This window comes from Triticum aestivum, chromosome 4B (assembly GCF_018294505.1).
Source record: "Triticum aestivum cultivar Chinese Spring chromosome 4B, IWGSC CS RefSeq v2.1, whole genome shotgun sequence".
Taxonomy (NCBI): domain Eukaryota; kingdom Viridiplantae; phylum Streptophyta; class Magnoliopsida; order Poales; family Poaceae; genus Triticum; species Triticum aestivum.
The window spans coordinates 361,482,977-361,503,693 of NC_057804.1; positions in this window are offsets into that span (position 1 = coordinate 361,482,977).

Below are 20,717 nucleotides of genomic sequence, written 5' to 3' on the forward strand. Positions count from 1 at the left end.
CCCCTGTCTCGTGGGCCCCTCGGGCATCCACCGACGTACTTCTTCCTCCTATATAAGCCTACGTACCCCGAAAACATCCAGGGGGCAGACGAAAAACAATTTCCACCACCGTAACCTTCTGTATCTGCGAGATCTCATCTTGGAGCCTTCGCCGGCACTCTGCCGAAGGGGGAATCGACCACGGAGGGCTTCTACATCAACATCCTTGCCCCTCCGATGAGTTGTGAGTAGTTTACCACAGACCTGTGGGTCCATAATTATTAGCTAGATGGCTTCTTCTCTCTTTTTGGATCTCAATACAATGTTCTCCCCCCTCTCTTGTGGAGATCTATTCGATGTAAACTCTTTTTGCGGTGTGTTTGTCGAGATCCGATGAATTGTGGGTTTATGATCAAGTTTGTCTATGAATAATATTTGAATCTTCTCTGAATTCTTTTATGTGTGATTGAGTTATCTTTGCAAGTCTCTTCAGATTATCAATTTGGTTTGGCCTCCTAGATTGATCTTTGTTGCCATGGGAGAAGTACTTAGCTTTGGGTTCAATCTTGCGGTGTCCTTACCCAGTGACAGAAAGGGTTGCAAGGCACGTATTGTATTGTTGCCATCGAGGATAACAAGATAGGGTTTATATCATATTGCTTGAGTTTATCCCTCTACAGCATGTCATCTTGCTTAATGCGTTACTCTGTTCTTATGAACTTAATACTCTAGATGCAGGCAGGAGTCGGTCGATTTGTGGAGTAATAGTAGTAGATGCAGGCAGGAGTCGGTCTACTTGTTGCGGACGTGATGCCTATATACATGATCATGCCTAGATAATCTCATAATTATTCGCTTTTCTATCAATTGCTCGACAGTAATTTTTTCACTCACCGTAATACTTATGCTATCTTGAGAGAAGCCACTAGTGAAACCTATGGCCCCCGGGTCTATCTCTTATCATATTTGCTTCCAATCTACTTTTATTTGCATCTTTACTTTTTGCATCTATATTATAAAATACCAAAAATATATTTATCTTATCTTACTATCTTTATTAGATCTCACTTTCGCAAGTGGCCATGAAGGGATTTACAACCCCTTCATTGCGTTGGTTGCGAGTTCTCAGTTTGTTTGTGTAGGTGCATGGGACTTTTGAGGAGCCTCCTACTGGATTGATATCTTGGTTCTCAAAAACTGAGGGAAATACTTACGCTACTCTGCTGCATCACCCTCTCCTCTTCGAGGAAAACCAACGCAAGCTCAAGATGTAGGAAGAAGGATTTCTGGCGCCGTTGCCGGGGAGGCTTCCACCAAGTCAAGTCAAGATTCGACCTCCCGCCAACATGCGATTTCTGGCGCCGCTACCGGGGAGGTCTTCGCCCAAGTCAAGACATACCAAGTACCCATCACAAACCCATATCCCTCGCATTTACATTATTTGCCATTTGCCTCTCGTTTTCCTCTCCCCCACTTCACCCTTGCCGTTTTATTCGCCCTCTCTTTCCCAATCCCCTCCTCTCTTTTCGCTTGCCTTTTTCCGTTTGCCGTGTGTTAGCTTGTTTTGCTTGTCATTATGTCTAGTTCCTTATCCGCTCCTATGTCTCCCGAGTTTGAAGTTCTTCACTTCAAGCAAAGGCAAGGAGAAAACTTAAAAGATGCTTGGTACAGGATGATCGAATCTTATCGCAAATGCACCCTAGAGGTGAACTTTAGAATTCTTCTTCGCAATTTTTATGTTGGGTTAAATATGACGCATAGACAACTCTTAGATTGCATTGCCAAGGGAAATTTCATTGAAATTGATCCCAGTATTGCACACGAAATTATAGAGGGAATAGTGGGAACACTACCTCAAAAGGGAGGGTCACATCCTACCCAAGAAGAAACCCAAGTGTTTGGAAAGATTTGCGAAGTAACAAGTTTTTTACAAAAGTCTCTTAAGCCTCTGAAAAGTGTTAGCGGAAATCTTCACCGCATGAATATGTTGATTACTCTTTGCAATAAGCGGTTGGATTCTTTAGATCTAAAAATTTCTGAATATGAAGGGAAGCGGAAAGAACCTCCCGGATTCGAGCATGACTCCGCTAAAAAAACTGAAAATCAAAGATGGCACTCCATAGATCTATCTTCCCTTTTATGCCTAGCTAGGGGCGTTAAACGATAGCGCTAGTTGGGAGGCAACCCAATTTTCTTTATGTTCTTTGTTTTTGCTCCTGTTTAGTAATAAATCTTGCATCTACCTTCTGTTTAGATGTGTTTTTACCTTTTAATTAGTTTCTGTGCCAAGTAGAACCTATAGGATAACGTATGATGATAGTTGATTTGATTCTGCTGAAAAACAGAAACTTTGCGCGCATGAATATAATTTTTTTAAATCACAGGAATGTGCTTTTGCGTTGATTCTTTTTTCTGATGTTCAATAAACAAATTTTCCAGGACTTCATATTTTGGTAGGATTTTTAGAGTTCCAGAAGTTTGCGTTAGTTATAGATTGCTACAGACTGTTCTGTTTTTGACAGATTCTGTTTTTCGTGTGTTATTTGCTTATTTTGATGCATCTATGGCTAGTAAATTAGCTTATAAACCATAGAGAAGTTGGAATACAGTAGGTTTAACACCAAAATAAATAAATAATGAGTTCATTGCAGTACCTTATGTGGTGGTTTTGTTTTCTTTCACTAACGGAGCTTATAAGATTTCCTGTTGAGTTTTGTGTTGTAAAGTTTTCAAGTTTTGGGTAAAGCTTTTATGGACTATGGAATAAAGGGTGGAAAGAGCCTAAGCTTGGGGATGCCCAAGGCACCCCAAGATATTCAAGGATAGCCAAAAGCCTAAGCTTGGGGATGCCCCGGGAAGGCATCCCCTCTTTTGTCTTCGTTCATTGGTAACTTTACTTGGAGCTATATTTTTATTCGCCACATGATATGTGTTTTGCTTGGAGCGTCGTGTATTATATTAGTCTTTGCTTTTTAGTTTACCACAATCATCCTTTCTGTACACACCTTTTGGGAGAAGCCTATTTGATTAGAATTTGCTAGAATACTCTATGTGCTTCACTTATATCTTTTGAGCTTGATAGTTTTTGCTCTAGTGCTTCACTTATATCTTTTAGAGCATGTTGGTGACTTATTTTTGTAGAAATTACTAGTCTCCCTTGCTTCACTTATATCTTTTTGAGAGTCTTTTAGAACAGCATGGTATTTGCTATGGTTATAAAGTTGGTCCTAGAATGGTAGGCATCCAAGTTGGGTATAATAAAAACTATCATAGAAAGTGAATTGGATGCTATGATCAATTTGATACTTGATAATTGTTTTGAGATATGGAGGTAGTGAAATTAAAGTCATGCTAGTTAGGTGATTATGAATTTAAAGAATGCTTGTGTTGAAGTTAGCAAGTCCCGTAGCATGCACGTATGGTTAAAGTTGTGTAACATATTTGAAACATGAAGTGTACCTGGCTTGTGCATCCTTATGAGTGGCGGTCGGGGACGAGCGATGGTCTTTTCCTACCAATCTATCCCCCTAGGAGCATGCGCATAGTACTTGATTTTTTATGACTTCTAGATTTTTGCAATAAGTATATGAGTTCTTTTGACTAATGTTGAGTCCATGGATTATACGCACTTTTATCTTTCCACCATTGCTAGCCTCTTCGGTACCGTGCATTGCCCTTTCTCACCTTGAGAGTTGGTGCAAACTTCGCCGGTGCATCCAAACCCCGTGATATGATACGCTCTATCACACATAAACCTCCTTATATCTTCCTCAAAACAGCCACCATACCTACCTATTATGGCATTTCCATAGCCATTCCGAGATATATTGCCATGCAACTTTCCACCGTTCCGTTCATCATCATGACATACTTTACTTTTGTCATATTCCCATTGCATGATCATGTAGTTGACATCGTATTTGTGGCAAAGCCACCATGCATTACTTTTCATACATGTCACTCTTGATTCATTGCACCATCCCGGTACACCGCCGGAGGCATTCATATAGAGTCATATCTTGTTCTAGTTTCGAGTTGTAATTCATATGTTGTAATCAATAAAAGTGTGATGATCATCATTATTAGAACACTGCCCAAAGAAAAAAAATAAAGAAAGGCCAAAAGAAAAGAAAAAAGAAAGGCACAATAAAAAGAAGAAAAAGAAAAAAAGAGAAAAAAAAGAAAAAAAGAGAAAAGAAATAAAAAGGGCAATGTTACTATATCTTTTTCCACACTTGTGCTTCAAAGTAGCACCTTGTTCTTCATGTAGTGAGTCTCATATATTGTGCTTCAAAGTAGTACCATGTTTTTCATATAGTGAGTCTCATAAGTTGTCTTTTTCATACCAGTGAGAATTTTTCATTATAGAACTTGGCTTGTATATTCCTACGATGGGCTTCCTCAAATGCCCTAGGTCTTCGTGAGCAAGCAAGTTGGATGCACACCCACTAGTTTTCTTTTGTTGAGCATTCATTTATAGCTCTAGTGCATCCGTTGCATGGCAATCCCTACTCCTCATGTTGACATCAATTGATGGGCATATCCATAGCCCGTTGATTCCTTGTCAATGTGAGACTTTCTCCTTTTTGTCTTCTCCACACAATCCCCATCATTATATTCTATTCCACCCATAGTGCTATATCCATGGCTCACGCTCATGTATTGCGTGAAGGTTGAAAAAGTTTGAGATTATTTAAGTATGAAACAATTGCTTGGCTTGTCATCGGGGGTATAGAAGTTGGGAACATCTTTGTGTGACTAAAATGAAGCATAGCCTAACTATATGATTTTGTAGGGATGAACTTTCTTTTCCCATGTTATTTTGAGAAGACATGATTACTTTTATTAGTATGCTTGAAGTGTTACTATTTCTTTTATCAATATGAACTTTTATTTTGAATCATTTGGATCTGAACATTCATGCCACAATAAATAAATTACATTATGAATTATGCTAGGTAGCATTCCACATCAAAAATTCTCTTTTTATCATTTACCTACTCGAGGACGAGTAGGAATTAAGCTTGGGATGCTTGATACGTCTCCAACATATCTATAATTTTTGATTGTTCCATGCTATTATATTACCCCTTTTGGATGTTTATGGGCTTTATTTTACACATTTATACCATTTTTGGGACTAACCTACTAACCGGAGGCCCAGCCCGTATTGCTGTTTTTTTGCCTATTTCAGTATTTCGAAGAAAAATAATATCAAACGGAGTCCAAATGGAATGAAACCTTCGGGAGCATGATTTTTGGAACGAACATGATCCACAGGACTTGGAGTGCAAGTCAAGAAGCTTCCAAGGCTCCCACGAGATAGGAGGGCGCCCCCCCCCCCTATAGGGCGTGCCCCCTGTCTCGTGGGCCCCTCGGGTGTCCACTGACGTACTTCTTCCTCCTATATAAGCCTACGTACCCTGAAAACATCCAGGGGGCAGACGAAACACAATTTCCACCACCATAACCTTCTGTATCCGCGAGATCTCATCTTGGAGCCTTTGCCGGCACTCTGCCGAAGGGGGAATCGACCATGGAGGGCTTCTACATCAACATCCTTGCCCCTTTGATGAGTTGTGAGTAGTTTACCACAGACCTACGGGTCCATAGTTGTTAGCTAGATGGCTTCTTCTCTCTTTTTGGATCTCAATACAATGTTCTCCCCCTCTCTTGTGGAGATCTATTCGATGTAAACTCTTTTTGCGGTGTGTTTGTCAAGATCCGATGAATTGTGGGTTTATGATCAAGTTTATCTATGAATAATATTTAAATATTCTCTGAATCCTTTTTATGTGTGATTGAGTTATCTTTGCAAGTCTCTTTGAATTATCAGTTTGGTTTGGCCTACTAGATTGATCTTTCTTGCCATGGGAGAAGTGCTTAGCTTTGGGTTCAATCTTGCGGTGTCCTTACCCAGTGACAGAAAGGGTTGCAAGGCACGTATTGTATTGTTGCCATCGAGGATAACAAGATGGGGTTTATATCATATTGCTTGAGTTTATCCCTCTACATCATGTCATCTTGCTTAATGCATTACTCTGTTCTTATGAACTTAATACTCTAGATGCAGGTAGGAGTCGGTCGATGTGTGGAGTAATAGTAGTAGATGCAGGCAGGAGTCGGTCTACTCGTTGCAGGCGTGATTCCTATATACATGATCATGCCTAGATAATCTCATAATTATTCGCTTTTCTATCAATTCCTCGACGGTAATTTGTTCACCCACTGTAATACTTATGCTATATTGAGAGAAGCCACTAGTGAAATCTATGGGCCCCGGGTCTATCTCTTATCATATTTGCTTCCAATCTACTTTTATTTTCATCTTTAATTTTTGCATCTATATTATAAAATACCAAAAATATATTTATCTTATCTTACTATCTTTATTAGATCTCACTTTCGCAAGTGGCCGTGAAGGGATTGACAACCCCTTTATTGTGTTGGTTGCGAGTTCTTAGTTTGTTTGTGTAGGTGCGTGGGACTTTTGAGGAGCCTCCTACTGGATTGATACCTTGGTTCTCAAAAACTGAGGGAAATACTTACGCCACTCTGCTGCATCACCCTCTCCTCTTCGAGGAAAACCAATGCAAGCTCAAGACGTAGCAATGCTATGTTTGATGAATATGATCTTTTTAGTCACCCAAGTTTTGATGAGAAAATTTATTATGATGATAGCATGCCTCATATTTATGATGACTATATTGATGAAAGTGGGTTTGGAAGAGTGTCAACTCTAGGAAATAATGATCCCACTATTTTGGAGGGTGTTAAATCTTATTGTTATAATTATGAAAGTGGATTTGGAGAGGTCATGACTTTATTTAGTGATGAATCCACGATTTTTGAAGAGGTTTCAATTGATTATGAGAACAAAGTTTCTATCTATTATGATTATTGCAATGTGATGTCTACTACGCAACTTTATTCTTGTAGACTCGTGTTGGGCCTCCAAGCGTAGAGTTTTGTAGGACAGTAGCAATTTTCCTTCAAGTGGATGACCTAAGGTTTATCAATCCGTGGGAGGCGTAGGATGAAGGTGGTCTCTCTCAAACAACACTGCAACCAAATACAAGAAATCTCTTGTGTCCCCAACACAACCAATACAATGACAAATTGTATAGGTGCACTAGTTCGGCAAAGAGATGGTAATAAAAGCGTAGTAATGATAGTAGATATTGAGTTTTGTGATAGGAACAATAAAAAACAGCAAGGTAGCAATTGATAAAATGGAGCACAAACGGTATTGCAATGCTTGAAAATGAGGCCTAGGGTTCGTACTTTCGCTAGTTCAATCTCTCAACAATGCTAATCTAATTGGATCACATAACCATCCCTCAATGTGCAATGAAGAATCACTCCAAAGTTCTTATCTAATGGAGAACATAAGAAGAAATTGTTTGTAGGGTACGAAACCACCTCAAAGCTATTCTTTCCGATCAATCTATCCTAGAGTTCGTACTAAAATAACATCAAGCTATTCTTTCTGATCGATCTAACCAAGAGTTCGTACTAAAATAACACCAAAGCAAATTCAGATTCATAATACTCAATCCACATAAAGAACCTCAAAGAGTGCCCCAAGACTTCTACCGGAGAAACAAGGACGAGAACGTGCATCAACCCCTATGCATAGATTACCCCAAAGTCACCTCAGGAATCCGCGAGTTGAGTGCCAAAACACATATCAAGTGAATCAATATGATACCCCATTGTCACCACGAGTATTCATATGCAAGACATATATCAAGTGCTCTCAAATCCATAAAAGTATTCAATCTGGTAAAACGAAATCTCAAAGGGAAAACTCAATTCATCACAATAAGATAGATAGGGGAAAACACCATATGATCCAACTATATTAACAAAGCCCGCGATACATCAAGATCGTGACATCTCAAGAACACGAGAGAGAGAGAGAGAGAATAAACACATAGCTACTGGTACAAACCCTCAGCGTCGAGGGTGGACTACTCCCTCTCATCGTGGTGGCCACCGGGATGATGAAGATGGCCATCGGTGATGGTCTCCCCCTCCGGCAGGGTGCCGGAATGGGGTCTAGATTGGTTTTTGTGGATACATAGGCTTGCGGCGACGGAACTTCTGATCTAGGGTAACCCCGAAGGGTTTTGCAATATTTGACGATTTATAGGGCGAAAAGGGGGTACGGGAGGCCACCGAGGTGGGCACAACCCACCTGGGCACGCCTGGGGGCCCAGGCGTGCCCTGGTGGGTTGTGCCCCCCTCGGGGCACCCCCAGGTGCTGCTCTGGCCCACTGGATGTCTTCTGGTCCATAAAAAACCCACAAAAAGTTCGCGGTGCTTGGACTCCGTTTGATATTTATTTCCTGCGATGTAAAAAACAAGCAAAAAACAACAAGTAGCACTGGAAACTGGGTCAATAGGTTAGTCCCAAAAAATGATATAAAGTTGCTCTAAAATGATTGTAAAACATCCAAGAATGATAATATAATAGCATGAATACTTCATAATTATAGATACGTTGGAGACATATCAGCATCCCCAAGCTTAATCCCTACTCGTCCTCGAGTAGGTAAACGATAAAAGAGATAATTTATGAAGTGTGAATGCTAGCAAAGTGCATAAGTTTGATCAATGATAATTTCAATCACTTTTCCTAGCATCATAACATCAACTCTTTCTCACAGAACTCGTCATATTAAAAGTAGCAACCAATTCACATGTTAAGGTTCAAACAATGAATTCTCTTGAAACTCAACAACCTATATGCTTAGTCACCAAATAATTGCAATTCAACTTATTCAACAGAGTCTAAGTAAGATTTCCACATACTTAACCATCATATAGTCTTCTATGATTGCTAACACTCACCGCATACACATGACCAAAACATTTCAACCGGACACATAGAAAGATACGGGCTTATAATTTCGCCTCCCAACTTATTCACCTCAAGGGTGATGTCAACAATAATAACTCATGCTACCCATATCCAACTGGATATAATTGCCTAGATCTTTCGTCACCACATGATGCTTGCCAAAAGAGAAAAATAAAAAGGAATAGAGAGAAAAACTTTGACTCTTGCATGAAAGTAAATACATAGAAGTAAAAGATAGGCCCTTCACATAGGGAAAAGGTTGCCATGCGCTTTTTGTTTGTATGCTCAATCCCTTAGTGCAAAAGAATGTCATGTTATATTGCCCCTTGTGATAGCAACCTTTATTACGTAGTCTGTCACTTTTATTCTTCGCCGTCACAAGTTCGTACAACGCTCAATTTTCTTTTACACTAAATGATCTAACACTTTTTAGAAGCAATTTTTATTGCCTTATTGCACCGATGACCACTTACTTGAAGGATCTTACTCAATCCTTAGGTAGGTATGGTGGACTCTTGAAAATAAGATTTGGGTTTAAGGGTTTTTGGATGCACAAGTAGTATCTCTACTTGTTGTGGAATTTTTGAGCAAAGATGGGGGGCAAGCACCACATGTTGAAGGATCTATGAAAATATAACTTCTATGTGATTATGAACAAACATAAATCATTATGTTGTCTTCCTTGTCCAACATCAACAATTTTGGCATATAATATTTTGATGGGGGCTCACAATCACAAAAGATTTCCAAGATAGTGTATTTGCATGTGAAAGTTCTCTTCCTTATAGTAATCATTCAGGTATTGCTTGTATGACCAATATTGTGATTGTCAAGCTTCAAAAGATTTCACCTTATAAACCCAATGTGAAGCTACTACTAGGCATGATATGGACATATAATTTCAACTTCATGATATTCAATTCATTCAACAATTTACTCATAGGATATAAGTGAAGCACAAGAGTAAATGACAAGCTACTCCAAAAAGATATAAGTGAAGATCAAGCGAGTAGTTAAGTAAATAGGTAGCTAATTGTGGACTCTATCTTATTTAAAAACTTTCAAATTTAAGCATTTTATTAAAAAAAGCAAGCAAAACAAAACAAAATGACATTTCAACAATAGCACATAGCATGTGAAGAAGCAAAAACTTAGGATCAACCGATACTAACCGATAGTTGTTGAAGAAGAAAGGTGGGATGCCTACCGGGGCATCCCCAAGCTTAGATGCTAGAGACATCTTGGAATATTATCTTGGTATTCCCTGGGCATCCCCAAGCTTGAGCTTTTGTGTCTCCTTAATTCCTCTTATATCACGGTTTCCCTAAATCGTAAAAACTTCATCCACACAAAACTCAACAAGAACTCATGAGATAAGTTAGTATAAACCAATGCAAAAACCTTATCATTCTCTACTATAGCAAATTACTAAAATTGTTATTCAACATTGCATACTAAATGCCTCTGCATATTTAATACTCATATCCTCAAATAGAATCATCAAAGAAGCAAACATATGCAAACAATGCAAACATAACAACAATCTACCAAAACAGTATAGTCTGTAAATAATGCAATAGTATCAATACTTATTTAACTCCAAAAATTCTGAAAATTTACCACACCGTAGAAAATTTGCCCGAGCTTATTGTGCAAAAAGTTTCAACATCTTATCACATTCTGACTTTTCTAGGGAATTTTTGCAACAGCGATAAACTTTCTGTTTTGAAACAGCAACATGTAGACTTGCAAAATAAGCATGACAAAGGCTATACTTGGCATTTTTATTGAAAACAAAGATGCAAATCATTATTCTAAATAACAACAAGCAAATCCTACCAAAATAAATTGATGCTCCAAGTAAAACACATATCATGTGACGAATGAAAACATAGCTCCAAGAGAGGTTATCGATAATGTTGGAGACGAAAGAGGGGATGCCTTTCAGGGCATCCCCAAGCTTAGTTGCTTGGATCTTCCTTGAATATTACCTTTGGGTGCCTTGGGCATTGTCGGTGTCAAAACCGGCGGATCTCGGGTAGGGGGTCCCGAACTGTGCGTCTAGGCGGATGGTAACATGAGACAAGGGACACGATGTTTTACCCAGGTTCGGGCCCTCTTGATGGAGGTAAAACCCTACGTCCTGCTTGATTAATATTGATGATGTGTGTTACAAGAGTGGATCTACCACGAGATCAAGGAGGCTAAACCCTAGAAGCTAGCCTATGGTATGATTGTTGTCCGTCCTACGGACTAAAGCCATCCGGTTTATATAGACACCGGAGAGGGCTAGGGTTACACAGAATCGGTTACAATGGTAGGAGATCTACATATCCGTATCGCCAAGCTTGCCTTCCACGCCAAGGAAAGTCCCATCCGGACACGGGACGAAGTCTTCAATCTTGTATCTTCATAGTCTTGGAGTCCGGCCGATGATGATAGTTCGGCTATCCGGACACCCCCTAGTCCAGGACTCCCTCAGTAGCCCCTGAACCAGGCTTCAATGACGACGAGTCCGGTGCGCATATTGTCTTCGGCATTGCAAGGCGGGTTCTTCCTCCGAATAATTTGTAGAAGATTGTGAACACTAGGATAGTGTCCGGCTCTGCAAAATAAATTCCACATACCACCGTAGAGAGAATAATATTACACAAGTTCAATCTGCTGACGTATTTGGTGGCGTGACGTCACACCACTACCAAGACTTTACTCGAATTGTTTTTATTGTACCACCTCAGCGCGTTTAGCGAAGCGGTTTCCTTGGCACGTCTTGTCGAAGCAGAGATTGTGTTCCCCTTATTCCGGGATTCCCATCAATACGGACGTGGGTAACCCAACCGCGCCATTGATTGCGGCGCTTGGGAGATAAGCGAGTTTTATCAGGCAGGTGGGGACACATGTTTTTGTCCGCCCATATAAGGGGATAAAGATCCAACCCTTTTACCTGCGCCTTCTTCCTCCTTGGCTTATCCATCTCCGCAAACTCGAGCTCCAGCGCCCAAGTCCGCACATCTCACCTCAACCTTCTCCAACTATGTCCGGAGCGGGAGGCAAGTGGATGGCCTCCTCCGTCACGGAGGGGCACATCCAGAAGCTGTGCAGCACCGGATATTTATCCAGCAACATTGCGCATCGGCTCCCCGACGAGGGAGAGCTCATCCCCACCCCCAGGCCCCATGAGAGGGTAGTATTTCTTACCCATTTCCTCCGCGGACTGGGCTTCCCACTCCATCCCTTTGTCCGAGGGCTCATGTTCTACTACGGCCTGGATTTCCATGATCTGGCCCTGAATTTCATCCTCAACATCTCGGCGTTTATCGTCGTGTGTGAGGCCTTCCTCTGCATCCAGCCCCACTTCGGCTTGTGGCTCAAGACCTTCAGTGTCAAGCCGAAGGTTGTGAAGGGCAGCCAAGCAGAGTGCGGAGGCGCCATGGTGGGCAGGATGTCCAACGTTACTTGGCTTGAGGGCACTTTCGTGGAAACCATTAAGGGGTGGCAATCGGGGTGGTTCTACATCACCGAGCCGCGTGACCCCGAATGGGCAGCTGCCCCTGAATTCAGATCTGGCATCCCCACACGTCTCACCTCCTGGAAAGAGAGCGGCTGGACATGGGGTGATTTGGAGGAGCTGACCGGACTCCAAGCCTGCGTCCAAAAGCTAGTGGACAAGAAGCTCAAGCTTGTCAACATAGTCCAGGTCATGTTCATCCACCGGATCCTCCCGTGCCAACGACGGGGCTTCAACATGTGGGAGTTCGATCCGGCGCAGCACCAGACTTTGAGCGGGCTCTTCGACACTACGTACGAAGATGTCTGGAAGGTGATGTTCAAGGGCGCCGAGGCTCCCGCATCCGCTACCGAAGATCGCGGATTCGGCTCGCAGCGTCCGGCTGACGAGGTAAGCGATTTTGTCCTTTACGGGACACTTGTTTTCCATAGTTTGACTCTATGCGCGATCTAAACTCCCCTTCCTTTGACAGGACTGGCTGACGAAGGCCAAACAGACTATCTGTCCGGCCCCATTGCCAGAGAACCCAACGGACGCCCGCCTAACGGGGCTGCTGGCTCTGGCACCCCACGTGGTGCCGGATAAGAAGGCCAAGAAGAAGGCCACGGGCACTCGGAAGAGTTCCCATTTTCAGGTGTTATCGGATGACGACTCCGAGACCGACTCCCCACACAAAGGTGAGGAAGAGAAGAAGAAAGCCTCTCCCGCAGCGGGGGGAGGGAGGAAAAGGAAGGCCTCCCCAACGAGGGAGGCCGAAGGGTCCAAGAAGGGAAAAACTATTTCCCTGGACTGCTCTGCCAACGTCAGTGATGATGACTGGCCCCCAAGGGCTAAGCCCCTGGCGAGATCGTAAGTATCCGGACTCCCGAATAACTTCATGGTTTTTTCTTTTCGCCACATAATGTCTTTCTAATGCCGCATACAACCCTGCAGTCCGCCCAAGGATGATCTTCCCGCTTCGTCGAGCGGGTCCTTAGGTGCGTCGGATATGGATTCTCTTCCGACCGCCTCCACCCCCCATGATGCGGACGATGCTGAGGTGGGATCCCGGGAAGGGACCCACCAGGAGGAGGAGGCCCTGGAGGGGTCGCAGGACAACCTCCCAGACTTTGCACCGGACTCGGCCCCGGAACCCATAGTGGCTCCGGAGTCCGGCGGGCGGCCCCTTCGTAAGAAGGGCAAGACCGTGACGCCGGCAGCCTCCGTCCAACCGGAGGCGCCGGATAGCTTGCTGGAGGCGCTCAATGGCGCCTCCATCAAAGAGGAACACCGCACTGTTATGAGTGCGGTGATTCAGAAGGTTCAGCTCGCCAAGAGTGGGCTGACCGAAGCCTGCAGCAGCCTTCTAACAGGCTTTGAGGTAAGAACTTTGATATATGTAAAATAGTACCGCATAGACAGTAGCCCCTTATGCTCGGTTCGGTGTTCGGAAAGAAAAGCCGGACTGATGATCTAAAAAGATATACGCAGGAGTCATAAAAAATATGTCAATATGGGATTGCAGGCTGCGCTGCTGACCTCTGCCGCACTGACTGCGGAGGTCGATACTTTGAAGCAAAGCCTCGAGCGGTCCGAAAATGAGCTCGGCCGTGCCAAGAAGCAGCTCGAGGACAAGGAAGGTAAGTAAGACCTTATTAAAATTGTACCTTACAGAAAAGGATTTTGGTTGCAAAAAGAATGACAAGGATAACGTGGGTATTGCAGGGGCCACTAACGAGGTGGCTACCCTGAAGGAGGCGGTGGTCGCGGCCGAACATAATGCGGCCGCGGAGCGCACCGAGCGAGAGAAGCAGGAGGCGCTGGTGGCGGAGGTACAGCAAGAGCTCCAGGATCTCGTGAAAAAACATGAGAGCCTGGAGCGTGACTCGAAGACTCGAGAGTCTGAGCTTGCAACAGCTCTTGAGAGTGCCAAAGCCGCTAAGGCCGAAGCCTACAAGGCCCTCCAAGAAATCGAGGTGTTGAAGAAAATAGCAGCGGGTAAGGCATTTTTCATGCAAAGTAAGCATGTGAGTGTTAGTTACCTGTTGCTTACCCGAATTCGGAGCTCTCCAGGAGCGTTCGCAGATCTTCCTCGCAGTGTGTCCGATGCTGCCGCGTTCTACCGGGCCGAGGAGGGGAGCTCGACGGAGAAGGTCTTCTGGTTTCAGTATGCTGAGGCCGGACATCCGGTGCCCCTTAGCGACCAGCTGAAGCAGCTGGTTGAGCTCCACAAGGCGGCCGAACAGGCCATGAAGGGCCTCATTGTTCGGCTGTGGCCGAAGGAGGCCATGCCTGGGAGCTACTTCGGCCTGGTGCGGCGGCTGGTGGATGCGTGTCCATGGGTTGAAGTCATCAAGCACTCCGCCTGTATTGAAGGTGCCCGTCGGGCCCTTGCCCACGCAAAGGTGCACTGGGGCAAGATGGATGCTCAGAAGCTTGTGACGGACGCGCCACCGCAGGGCAAGGAGTATCGTACTCCCGAGATGTATTATAAGACTGTGCTGAAGGGTGCCCGCACTATTGCGGGTGAGTGCTCCAAAGATGTAATATTTGAGTAGACTCGCATTTTGTTATCCTGTGCGCTGAAAACTTAGTTCATATGCGCTAAGCAACGCTTGTTAATTTAAAATACTACCTTCTGTGCGGCTGTTTATCAAATCTGAGAGATGGCAAGTCGTCGGCTTTAGCCCCCATGCCACGAGTGCTGGGGTGTTTGGGATAAATTTGAGCACTCTTGTTCCCATTTTTGGGTCCATCTAGGGAGGCGCTCAACACAATGAACAAGGCAACCGGACTTATGATGCTTGAACACTCTCACTTAGCCATAGAATTCTATAATTTTAAATTTCGGCGAAGCCCCTAGTCTTCGGAAGGCCGAATTTGGGGTGCTATCCACGCCTGGGCCGGACAAAGCTGGCTCCTCGCTCTAAGCGGCATAAGTCTTTAGGGACTCGCAAAAAACCTCTCGAACAGCGACCAGCTCTCGCCTCATCATGACGGTCAGTTTTAGCTTTCTCCACTGAGGCGCTCGCCCAGCTCAACTGGGGCGCAATAGCAGTGGTTCTCCCAGTGCTACCTTAGCCGATACAACGGAACGTAAGATACCAAAACATGGGAGCCGGGCAAACCCAACTATTGACCCAAGACATGATTCAGAGCCGATGCATATAATGCTATAAGTTCAGGGTGCCGCACTTGTGAAAGTGTTCGGACTTATCACACCATGATACGGGAAACATAAGCCCCTGGTGTATTTAGACGTACCAAAATGTACGGATGCAACAGGTCATAAATAAACATATGTATAAGAAAGAAATGCAATTGGAAGCAAAAAGGTGCTGCATTACTTATTCAAGAAAAACTGCTGTAAATGCAGAACGATACAAATGGTGCGATAAGCAAGGGGTGGGACTATTAAACATGTCCCCCTCCAGGGGTAGGATGCGGAATGGTGCATAAAATAGATTTAATGCTCGTAATCGAGACCACCTGGATATTCATTGTAGCCTTTCTCCTTCCCTGGCTGTTGCATCGTGAGTTCGGCAGGTCTGCTGCCGGACAGGGCCTCTGATGAAGGAGTCCTGTGGGTAAAAATAAAAAGGAAAAATAAAAAAAGAACGACACACTTGAGAGCCCCTGGTGTGGTTGAGCCGCATTCTGGGCCTATCGTGGTCGTGCCCCTCTCCCCATGCCCATGGTATCTTCAGAGCGTAATGGTGTACGCGAAGGACCTGTCTTGACGTTTTGCAGGGGCTGGGGTTGGGGCCGCACTGCTACACGTGCTCGGAACATGCTAGGTGGTCTTGTTGTAGGTTACTCCGGGCGCGTTTAGCCGTGTTCGGTCGCTTAACGGTCGGACTCGAGAATTGCCTTAAGAGGCTGCACTGTACTTCTGCCGCGAGAGCCGCTGTGTGTTCCTCTGTTCAGAGAGAGCGTTCAGTGTTTCCGTTGACCGTGATGACTCCTCGAGGGCCTGGCATCTTGAGCTTGAGGTATGCGTAGTGCGGCACCGCGTTGAACTTTGTGGACGTGGTACGTCCGAGCAGAGCATGATAGCCGCTGCGGAACGGAACTATGTTGAAGATTAACTCCTCGCTTTGGAAGTTATCCGGGGATCCGAAGACCACTTCTAGTGTAACTGAGCCTGTACAATTGGCTTCTACACCTGGTATGACGCCTTTAATGGTCGTCTTCGTAGGTTTAATCCTTGAGGGGTCTATGCCCATTTTGCGCACTGTATCCTGATAAAGCAGATTCAGGCTGCTGCCGCCGTCCATCAGGACTCTGGTGAGGTGAAATCCATCGACGATTGGGTCTAAAACCAATGCGGCGAATCCGCCATGGCGGATGCTGGTGGGGTGGTCCCTTCGGTCAAAAGTGATCGGGCAGGAGGACCATGGATTGAACTTCGGGGCAACAGGCTCTATCGCGTATATGTCCCTGAGTGCACGCTTCCGCTCCCTTTTGGGTATGTGCGTTGCGTATATCATGTTCACCGTCCACACCTGTGGGGGGAAACCCTTCTGTCCTCTATTGTTCGGCGGTCGGGTCTCTTCCTCGTCATCGCTAAGCAATCCCTTGTCATTGTTTTCGGCAATTAACTTGCCTGCCTGCTTAAATACCCAACAGTCCATGTTGGTGTGGTTGGCTGGCTTTTCGGGGGTGCCGTGTATCTGGCACGAGCGGTCGAGTATTCGGTCCAAATTGGACGGACCCGGAGTAGTTCTTTTGAATGGCTTTTTCCACTGACCGGGTTTAGAGCCTCTGAATCCGGCATTGACTGTCGTATCTTCACTATTATCGCCGTTAATGCGGCATTTGTTTTTGTTGCGACGCGACCTGCCATTACGGTCCTTGAAATCCGGACTGCCAGAATTTTTGCTGAGGTTGTTGCTGCGTGCTAGCCAGCTGTCCTCACCCGCGCAGAAGCGGGTCATTAGTGATGTGAGGGCTGCCATGGATTTCGGCTTTTCCTGTCCCAGGTGCCGGCCAAGCCACTCGTCGCGGATGTTATGTTTGAAGGCCGCGAGGGCCTCCGCATCTGGACAGTCGACGATATGGTTTTTCTTGGTTAAGAACCGTGTCCAGAATTGTCTAGCCGATTCGTCTAGCTGCTGAATTATGTGACTTAGGTCATCAGCGTCTGGTGGTCTCACATATGTGCCTTGGAAGTTATCGAGGAATGCGGCTTCTAGGTCTTCCCAACTCCCGGTTGACTCTGCTGGCAAGCTGTTAAGCCAATGCCGGGCTGGTCCTTTAAGTTTGATTGGGAGATATTTGATGGCGTGAAGATCGTCACCGCGGGCCATGTGGATGTGGAGGAGATAGTCTTCGATCCAAACCGCGGGGTCTGTTGTGCCATCGTAAGATTCAATATTCACGGGTTTAAACCCTTCGGGGATTTGATGATCCATTACTTCATCTATGAAGCATAGTGGGTGTGCGGCGCCTTTGTACTAGGCGATATCATGACGGAGCTCAAAAGAGCTTTGTCTATTTTGTTCGGCCCGGCCGGACTTACTGTGTCCGGCGCGACGGTTGTCATCACGTATCATGGGGCGCCCACACGATCCATAGATCGATCTTGCTTGTCTTGCCTTATCCTCCAATATATCTCGCAAGTCCGGAGCGTTCCCCTGTGGCCTTGTGCTTTTCGAGCGATGCCGGGGTACGGTTCTAATGAAGGGCCTAGAGGCCTCTCTGTCATGACCACGGGGTGGTCGGTCAGCCGTATTGTCTGCTGGTGATGCAGGTTCATACGCCTCCTCCTCTAATCGGGGGAGCAGCTTGCGTTTAGGGTAGCTTTTGGAGGGGCGTTCGAGCTCATGCTCTTCAGCCGTGAGGACTTCAGTCCATCTGTCGGCTAGCAGATCTTGATCAGCTCTAAGCTGTTGCTGCTTTTTCTTGAGGCTGTTCGCCGTGGCCATAAGCCTGCATTTAAAACGCTCTTGTTCGACGGGATCCTCAGGCACGACGAATTCATCGTCGTCGAGGCTTGCCTCGTCTCCGGAGGGAGGCATATAATCCTCTACCTCTTCTTCTGCTGCTCTCTCATGAGGGCTGGCGTCTCCGTCCTCCTGTGCTGAATCTTGCTGGAGTGGGTTGTCTTCGGCACTGTCTGGGGTGTTATTATCTCTGGTGCCGGAATCTTCATTCTTGCTGTGGCGGGATTTAGAGCGGCGCCGCTGACGCCGGCGCTTGGGCTGTTTCTTGGAGGGGTCATCCTCCGTTGTTCCTTCGCCATTCCCATCCTTTGGGATATCCACCATGTATATGTCATATGATGAGGTGGCTTTCCAGTGCCCGGTAGGCGCTGGTTCTTGGGCGTCTCCGGCATCGTCGTCCATACCGTCGATGTCTTCGGAGTCGTAGTCTAGCATGTCGGTTAGATCGTCGACAGTGGCTACTAAGTGGGTGGTGGGTGGGCTTTGAATTTCTTCGTCGTCCGCATCCCAACCGTCCTGACCGCAGTCTGGCCAGGGCTCTCCTGATAATGAGAGATACTTTAGCGAACTCAAGATGTCGCCGAAAGGTGAGTGTTGAAAGATGTCCGCAGCGGTGAACTCCATGACCGGCGCCCAATCGGATTCGATTGGAGGGGGCGCGGGAGGTTCGGAGTCCGACAAGGAGTCCGGCACCTCGGAGTCACAAGCTTCATGAGGGACAAGGTCAGTGTTCGGCTCTATCGCCGTAGAGGTTGCAGCCCCCGAGGCGGTGTCTAGCCATCCGTCCTCGATCTGCGCAGCCGGCTCCGAATTGAAGATCGGAGTGGGCTCGAGTGCGGCCTCCAGGGTACTGTCCGGCTGCAGAGCTAAATCATGCCCGTCGTGACAGTGCGGCGCGCTTGGCTGTGGCTCGAATCCATCGAAGATCAAGTCCCCGCGGATGTCAGCCGTGAAGTTCAAACTTCCAAATCTGACCTGACGGCCAGGGGCCGATCTGCTCCAGATGGCCAAGCGAATTGGCCCGCAGTGCAAAGTCGCCGAATACGAAGATTTGTCCGGGGAGGAAGGTCTCACCCTGGACTGCGTCGTTGTTGATGATCGAAGAAGCCATCGAGCCTATCGGTGACGACACAGAGGAACTCTCAATGAAAGCACCAATGTCGGTGTCAAAACCAGCGGATCTCGGGTAGGGGGTCCTGAACTGTGCGTCTAGGCGGATGGTAACAGGAGACAAGGGACACGATGTTTTACCCAGGTTCGGGCCCTCTTGATGCAGGTAAAACCCTACGTCCTGCTTGATTAATATTGATGATGTGTGTTACAAGAGTGGATCTACCACGAGATCAAGGAGGCTAAACCCTGGAAGCTAGCCTATGGTATGATTGTTGTTCGTCCTACGGACTAAAGCCATCTGGTTTATATAGACACCGGAGAGGGCTAGGGATACACAGAGTCGGTTACAATGGTAGGAGATCTACATATCCGTATCGCCAAGCTTGCCTTCCACGCCAAGGAAAGTCCCATCCGGACATGGGAAGAAGTCTTCAATCTTGTATCTTCATAGTCTTGGAGTCCGGCCGATGATGATAGTTCGGCTATCGGGACACCCCCTAGTCCAGGACTCCCTCAGGCATCCCCAAGATTAGGGTATTGTCACTCCTTATTCACCTCATATCGACATCTCACCAAAACTTGAAAACTTCAATCACACAAAACTTAACGGAACTTCGTGAGATAGGTTAGTATGATAAAGAGCAAACCATTTCACTTTGGTACTGTCAAATACAAGATTCATAATTGTTTCCACCCAATGCCTACTGTAGCATATCATTTCCACAATTTATATTGAGCAATATAATCCATAGAAACTAGGAAACAAGCAAACTATGCATTGAAAACAGAATCTGTCAAAGACAGAATAGTCTGTAGTGATCTGGACAACAACCATACTTCTGCTACTCCAAAAAATCTGAAAAATTAGGACAACCTGGAAATTTGTGCAAAACGAATCAGTATTTTATCATGCTTCTGTTAAAAACGAGAATTATTTTCCTGAGCGCAAAAGTTTCTGTTTTTCAGCAAGATCAAATCAACTATCACCATAGACCATCCTAAAGGTCTTACTTGGCACTTTATTGAAATAAAATCTATAAAACATGGTTACTACAGTATCTTAATCATGCGAACATGCAAAAACAGTAGGTAAAAGTGTTGGGTTGTCTCCCAACAAGCGCCTTTCTTTAATGCCTTTTAGCTAGTCATGATGATTTCAACGATGCTCGCATAAAAGATAAGAATTGAAACACAAAGAGAGCATCATGAAGCATATGACTAGCACATTTAAGTCTAACCCACTTCCTATGCAAAGGGATTTTGTGAGCAAACAACTTATGGGAACAAGAATCAACTAGAATAGGAAGGCAAAACGAGCATCACTTCA